This window comes from Belonocnema kinseyi, chromosome 6 (genome assembly GCF_010883055.1).
Source record: "Belonocnema kinseyi isolate 2016_QV_RU_SX_M_011 chromosome 6, B_treatae_v1, whole genome shotgun sequence".
In the NCBI taxonomy this organism is placed as follows: domain Eukaryota; kingdom Metazoa; phylum Arthropoda; class Insecta; order Hymenoptera; family Cynipidae; genus Belonocnema; species Belonocnema kinseyi.
The window spans coordinates 108368680-108376038 of record NC_046662.1 but is presented as its reverse complement, the minus strand read 5'-3'; the positions used below and the strand labels follow the sequence as shown (position 1 = coordinate 108376038).

General features: G+C 34.2%; 1 protein-coding gene and 1 long non-coding RNA gene across 2 annotated transcripts in view; both read right to left on the bottom strand.

Annotated features, from left to right (window-relative positions):
• The window catches only part of LOC117174603 (putative sodium-coupled neutral amino acid transporter 11), a 341087-nt gene that overhangs the window by 268923 nt on the left and 64805 nt on the right, over positions 1-7359 (bottom strand). The gene's annotated exons all lie outside the window — the stretch shown is intronic.
• The window catches only part of LOC117174605, a 35035-nt gene continuing 34341 nt past the window's right edge, over positions 6666-7359 (bottom strand). The window contains exon 3 of the long non-coding RNA XR_004467321.1: positions 6666-7271. This is a non-coding gene — a long non-coding RNA (uncharacterized LOC117174605). The remainder of the gene's footprint in view (positions 7272-7359) is intronic.

Sequence of the window (7359 nt, the reverse complement as noted above, 5' to 3'; positions counted from 1 at the left end):
GAACAACTGATGACACTTGAGCATCTGAGAATTCTACAGGCAGCTACGTACAAGAAGATCAACAAGTCTGAAGAATTGACTACAAGAACTTCACGGATAGAATATTAATACCTGTTTTTAAACGTAAGCATATGTACACACTTTAGACATAATTGAACTGATAAGAGAATAAATCCCCTCTGCGGAATGCGGAAGGCGATGGAAATTGAATCAAAGATAATTCCATTTCCGGTGGGGTAAAGTTTATCGGTTCACGTTGAGATAGTCCTTGCACTCCAGAAATCTCATCGTCAACAAAATCTTGCGGTACTTTTGCATGGCCGATTAGTTTGTAGCAACTAGTCGACGAATATCAAAGTAGTCAGCACACAAAAGAAAATCGCGATACTTAACACTCGACACAAAACAAATTAGAATAAGTACACTGGCATTTATAGATTTTAGAGATAGGCTAAAACAGACTACGATACAGACGAAACGTACGCAACAGACAATTCCTTTAACATGTCAGGAACACAATCCCCTAATATTTCTCAAACCTTACCCTATGTAATGGATGGAAAAACTATGAGAAGGATGTGGACTACCATAGAAACCCTAACAGCCAATATGGTAGCATTGAACATAGAAAATAGAAATAGGACCCAAGAAATTCAAAAGATAGCAAAAGATTTAGGATACAGAGGAGAAATTGAAACGGATAAAGAACCAGAATTAACAGAGGGCCAGGATACAGAAACTAAAACCAAAATGAAAGTAAACTCAAATTTAGAACCCGAACTAACGGAAGACTTAGAAAGTGGGTTAGAAGTAAAAGCGAGAATGCCTGAAACACAAACAATAGGAAAAAAAATGAAAGTTACAAGACCTCTGTTACCAAATAAGTATAACCCAGAAGAAGAAGAGATGCATCAACAGTTATTTAGAAAGGAATTTAGAACACATTTACTCTCTACCAAAGAAGAGGAAGAAAGGGAAGCTATCGAACGTAGAAGGCTGAGAAACGAACGACTACTCAGAGATTCCCTTTCTCTGAGTAGTCGCTCGTTTCTCAGCCATAGAAACAATAAGGACAATTAATGGTCAAGATGATATTGGAGTAGAAGATTTTATAAAAAACGTTAAAAAGGCTAAAACTAGATGTACCCAGCCTAATCTACTTTTAGATTCAATTTTAGCAAAAAAAATACAAGGCTTAGCGGAGAAAGCGACCCGATATACATCTATAAATTCTTTTGAGGATTTATACACATCACTACGACAAAATCTGAAACAAACTGGTTCTGTATTAGCAATAAAAAGCAAATTAGAAGTATGCAAACAAGGCGCAACAGAATCACTACAGAATTTTAGCCTACGATTTAGGCAGTTAACTAATGAACTTAACTATGCCGCCCAAGCAAAGCATGTCAACCAAACAGAAAGAAGAGTTAGACTGAACATAGAGGAAGAAGAAAATATTAACAGATATCTTCTCAATTTCAGAAAAGAAATCGGTCTTCAGGTAAGGTTATTGAAACCGTCTAGTTTAGCAGAAGCGCAGAGTCACGATATAGAAACTGAAATGTGGTTAAGAGAGTCACAACCTATTCGACAGATACCACCGAAACCATCAGTCAAACTCCAACCCAGGCCTATTCAATTACCCAAATATCAGGCTAACACAACACTAATCCAAAAATCACATAATTACAATACAGTACAAAATGAAAAAATGAAAATAAAATGTCACAAGTGTGGAAATTTGGGAATTATAGCAAACCAATGTACAATGAAAATTACAAATTTTCAAACGGGTCAATTTTCAAATCGACTACCACATGTCAGAAACATTCAAGCAGAAGAGGAAGAACTAGAGAACGAAATAATGACAACGGAAGAATTACAGGAGCAAACAGATTACGAGAACCAAGCAGAATATCTGCCGTCAGTGGGAGACTAAAATCAATCAGAGGAAGAAACCATCGAGGAAATGAATACTACCTATTAGTAGACACAGGAGCGTCAATGAATCTAATCAAAAGACATCAAATACCAGAAAACACGAAACCTTTTAAATTAAAAAAAACATTTGCCATGGGAGAAGATAAACACATATCCGAAGCAGTATTCATACCAAATCTTTCCAAAAAACACCCTTTTCACATAATAAATTATGATTCCCATTACCAGAGTCCGGTATAGTAGGCTTACCATTTTTTAAACAATTTTCAAGATATTCCATAGCACCAAACTTTCTAATTTTGGGCAATAAAAAATTACCGCTACATGACAACGGTAATTACATAGGACCCCATACACAACAAGTATTCAGATTACAAAACCCAAGACAAAGATAACGAAATTTGGATAGAAGAAAACAATTTAATTCCAGACGGTATATATACAATCAAAAATGGTGAAATAATAATACCTATAATAAACGACTCAGGAACACCGAAAAAATACCAGATAACCTACAGTATGATATAATTTAAAAAATAGAATCTCAAGATAAAAATTTTTCTAATGAAGAAAAAACGACGAAACAGCCTACGACTTACCAATTAGAGCACAATCAAAGAATCCGAGAATTAAAAAAATTAATAAAACTAGACCACATTGGAAATAAAGACCATGAAGTTAGAGAAAGTATCTATAAAATACTCCTCCAATACCAAGAAGTGTTCACATTACCCGGTGACCCACTCCCCTGCACAAAACTTACAGAACATAAAATCATTTTAAATTCTGGCAAAATAAAAAACCTAAGATTCCACAAACTACCAGAAAAACATAAGGAATTTGCAATGGAAGAAACCCAAAACCTATTGAAAAAAGGAATAATTCAACCCTCTCAATCACCTTTTAATTCACCATTATGGATAGTTCCAAAAAAAGGAAATAAACTAAGAATGGTTATAGATTATAGACAAATAAATAAAGACACTGATCAAGATGCTTACCCATTACCTGTAATTGATGATATTTTGGATCAGTTAGGAAAAGCCAAATTCTTTTCTGCTCTTGATATGAGTGCTGGTTTCCATCAAATTCCTATGAAGGAAGAATGTAAAAAATATACAGCATTCTCCACCTCTCAAGGGCATTTTGAGTACAATCGAATGCCTTTCCGACTGAAAAACGCACCAGCAACTTTTCAGCGAATGATGGACAATGAATTCAGAGGGTTAATAGGAAAAGAATGTTTTGCTTATATTGATGACATCGTAGTATTCGGATCAACCTTACAAGAACACAATAAAAATCTAGTGAATGTCTTACAGCCTGTTAAAGATCTTGGCTTAAGACTAGAACCAACCTAATGCGAATATCTCAAACCTGAGCTGGAATATTTGGGCCACTTAATAACCAAAGATGGAGTTAAACCTAATCCTGATAAAATCAAAGCTGTACAAGAATTTAAGATTCCAACTACGGTAAAACAGGTACAATCATTTTTAGGGCTTGCAGGATATTATAGAAAATTTATCAAAAACTTCTCATCAATAGCCAAACCCCTAACTCTGTTAACTAGAAAAGACATTCCTTTCAATTGGACGAAAGAATGCGAAAAGGCATTTAATAAACTTGAAAATGCACTGTGCACCGTACCCGTTTTAAAATTCCCAAACTTTAAGAAACAATTCACGCTCAAGACTGACGCTTCAAATCAAGGCTTAGGAGCCGTTCTATCTCAAAATGGACATCCTTGTTTATTTATTTCCCGAACACTAGTCCCTGCAGAACAAAATTACAGTATATCTGAAAAGGAACTCCTAGCAATAATATGGGCCGTCAAACGTCTGAGGCAATATCTTTTGGGAAATAAATTCAAGATTCAAACCGACCACAAAGCACTAGTTTGGCTACATAATTGTAAAGACCCTAGCTCAAGATTGTTAAGATGGAGAATTAAACTAGAAGAGTATAAATATGAAATTCAATATGTAAAAGGGAAAGAAAATAAAGCAGCTGATTGTTTGTCAAGATTATTTCCAATTACTCAAAAAGATTTATTAGAACAAGCACTAGAAGAAATTGACATCCAAGAAATTGAAAGAGAACTTCCCGACATAGAAATATTCGACACCCCTGTTCGAGACTTAAACACGCCAGAACCGGTAACAGCCACCAAACCTATTAAAATAAGTGAAGTCAAATTAGAAGGAGAAAACAAAATCAAAATACCCCATAGAAGGATAAGAGAACCCTCAATAGAAAATTCAGACTCATCGATAGAAGATCCAGAACCAATTCTAGACGAACAAAAGGAAGACATCGCAGAAGATAAATTATATAGAGATTTTTTAGAGTGGAGATTAAAAGATTAAATCCAGTATCGGGAACAGTCAAAGTTAAACCCAACTCTGTAGGAAAACTTTGGACATACATAAAAAAGGAAGAAATGCCACCCTTTAATGAAGAAGAATGGCTGAGAATATTAGGATGGGTAATTGATGAAATTAAATCTAGAAAACTTACTTTAGTGAGATTAGCTTTTGGAGATCCTTTATTCACACCAATAGAAAAAGAAACAATCCAAGAAATGATAGAATATCTTTCCAATAATTACCGTGAATCCAGTTTCCACTTATGTTTCTCAAACACTAGGGAACTAACCAAAGAAGAAAGAAGAAATATAATAATTGAAGCTCACTCAACGCACCTGGGAGAGAAAAATACAATAGATAGGGCTAAGAAATTAGGGTATTGGATAGGAATGGACAATGACATAATAAAATATGTTAAATCCTGCCCTATCTGCCAACTACAGAAAACTACTAGGATTAAAAATCAAGCTAGTAGCATAATACCCGACACTCCTGCTAAACCTAATGAGAAAATTGCTTTTGATATTTTCGGACCCTTACCAGAAACCATTCAAGGGAACAAATATATACTAAGCCTACAAGATCGATTAACACGGTATACAATATTAATACCGTTAAAAAATGAAACTACAGAATCAATTATTAATAATTTAATTGATCACTATATTTATATATTTGGAGCCCTCAAAACAATCCTAACGGACCAGGTTAAAAATTTTCTTTCTGAACTAATGCAATAATTTGAAGAAGCATTAAAAATTCAACACGTAAAAACGACTGCGTTTCATCCCCAGCCTAACGGTAATATTAAACGCATGCACTCCACACTGAAAAATCTTATTAAAACTTCTATCGCCGAAAACACTAAAGAGTGGGATGATAACTTGAAATACATCAACTTTGCAATCAATACAATGAAAAATGATACTCTCGGAATATCACCTTTGGAAGCCACCTTCGAAAGAGAACCCAACATCCACTCAACAATTAACCCTTCTCCAAATCTGACTTACTCTGATTTAGTTAAAAAATGGAAGTTAGAAGACATCCAATATACAAGGAAAAGGATTGGGTTAAGTGGAAAAACAGCACTAAACAAAACAAGCTAGATCCGAACTGGAAAGGCCCCGGGGAAATAATAGAAATATTGGAAAATAATAACCTAAAAATTAGATATGATAATAAAATTATTAGATTACATATAGACCAATGCATGACTTATTTTTTAGATGACGCTCGTGTTGATAACCCTACTCACGATTTTGATAACGACAGCGAAGACTAACTATACAATAGAAGAACTAAAGGGAAACGTATACATAGAAGAAATGAATAAAGTACACCTATACAATGAAGAATGGAGACTAATAATAGGAATAAACTCTGAATTTGATAAATTATACAATGATAATAAAAAAGTAGCCGAGTATTTTTTGCGTAGGTCTGACTTTTATTAATAATTCATGGTTTATTATTATAAATTAAGTTCTTTCCTGTAAAACATTTAGTATTTTGTAAAAAGAAAACCGAATTTGGTCAACAATTTTTCCCCGAGAATCGTAAAAAATATTATTTTCTGCAATTGATACAATCGACGAATGGTCAAAGTCCTTTCTTATACGATATTTAGCAATTGAGTACTCGGTTCTGAATTTTTAACCGCACGGTTAAATATTTTTGTCTCATTTCTTGCATACGTTGTCTCAATACTCACATTTTGAAGTATACAAAGTCGATTTTTCACTCAAATTATTACACAATACATTATAATCTACATTATAACCGCCGAAAATGCATATACATCTAACACTGCACGATTCCTCGCGGACCGAAAGAACCGAAAGGAGCCTCTTCAAAGTACCCTTAAAGACACCATTAAGTCCTTCTTCGATTTCTTCTTAAAAAACTTTTTTTAAAAACAGCAAGATCAACTTCTAAATTGTTAAAATTCGAATTCTACGTTAAAATTTGCATTAAAAACAGTAGATAGGTAAGACCGATTCTGGCTCACTTTTTCCGCACGAATAGCAAACTTGCGGCTGAAGATCAGAAGGCTGTAAGATTGGTTTCCCTCCTTGTGCTGCCTTACGAATCACAGTTTCGGAGTATCCGAATCACACGATCGATATTGGAAATAAATACTTAAAAATCATGGGAAAGAAACTTTTCAGCCCCAAAAATATGGAATAGGATATAATACGATATATGATATCGCAACATTAGGCTATTTAATACCTCCTATTCCTCGAATAGAAGTTTTTCATCCCAAAATAATATAATTTATGTATTAAAAAATTCCATTCTGACGACGTCATCGTCGATTCCTGGAATCCTTATCTATGTTAACTAAATTAATTAAACTTTCTCCTTTAAAATTTGCTGACAGGGGCGCCATATTTCATATAATGTTAAACAATTCTATCTAAACAAAATTCCATTCTGATGACGTCACCATAGTTCCAAGAATCCTTATCTATAGTGTTGCCAAGTTTCAACTTTTTTCCATACGAATAGCAAAAAGTAAGACGGAGTCTGGATAGCTATGTGTGAGTGCATATCCGTGTGAGATATAAGGTATGTATCCGTGTCAGGGTGTTTAAGAGGGCTAGGTGATCATATTTCCTGTATATTGATGAATTTATCGTTAAATATAATTGCTTGTTAATGTCAATATAATTCTGAGAAATATTTGATGTCTGATTTAGAGTGTGTGATATGATTATTTTGAAGGTAATTTCTGAGAAATGTATTTTGCAAGTTTAAACAGGTTTGAGCAGAAGAGTTTAGGGTGGTGAATCATCATCCTCTTTGATAGCTGAGACGCCGCTCGGGAGATAAGATGATGACGTAGATGGTTTACTTCACATATACTTTATAATATTGCAGAGGTCTTTATGATGGAGCGACTCGAAAAATACCAGCAGATTCTTAAGAGGTCCTATTACATACAGTGGATCACTGCAATAGATTTAGGATTTATTGATATAGCTAGGATGCGAAATGAACTATTAGCTATGAAGAAAGACGTTATATTTCAAATGTGTCT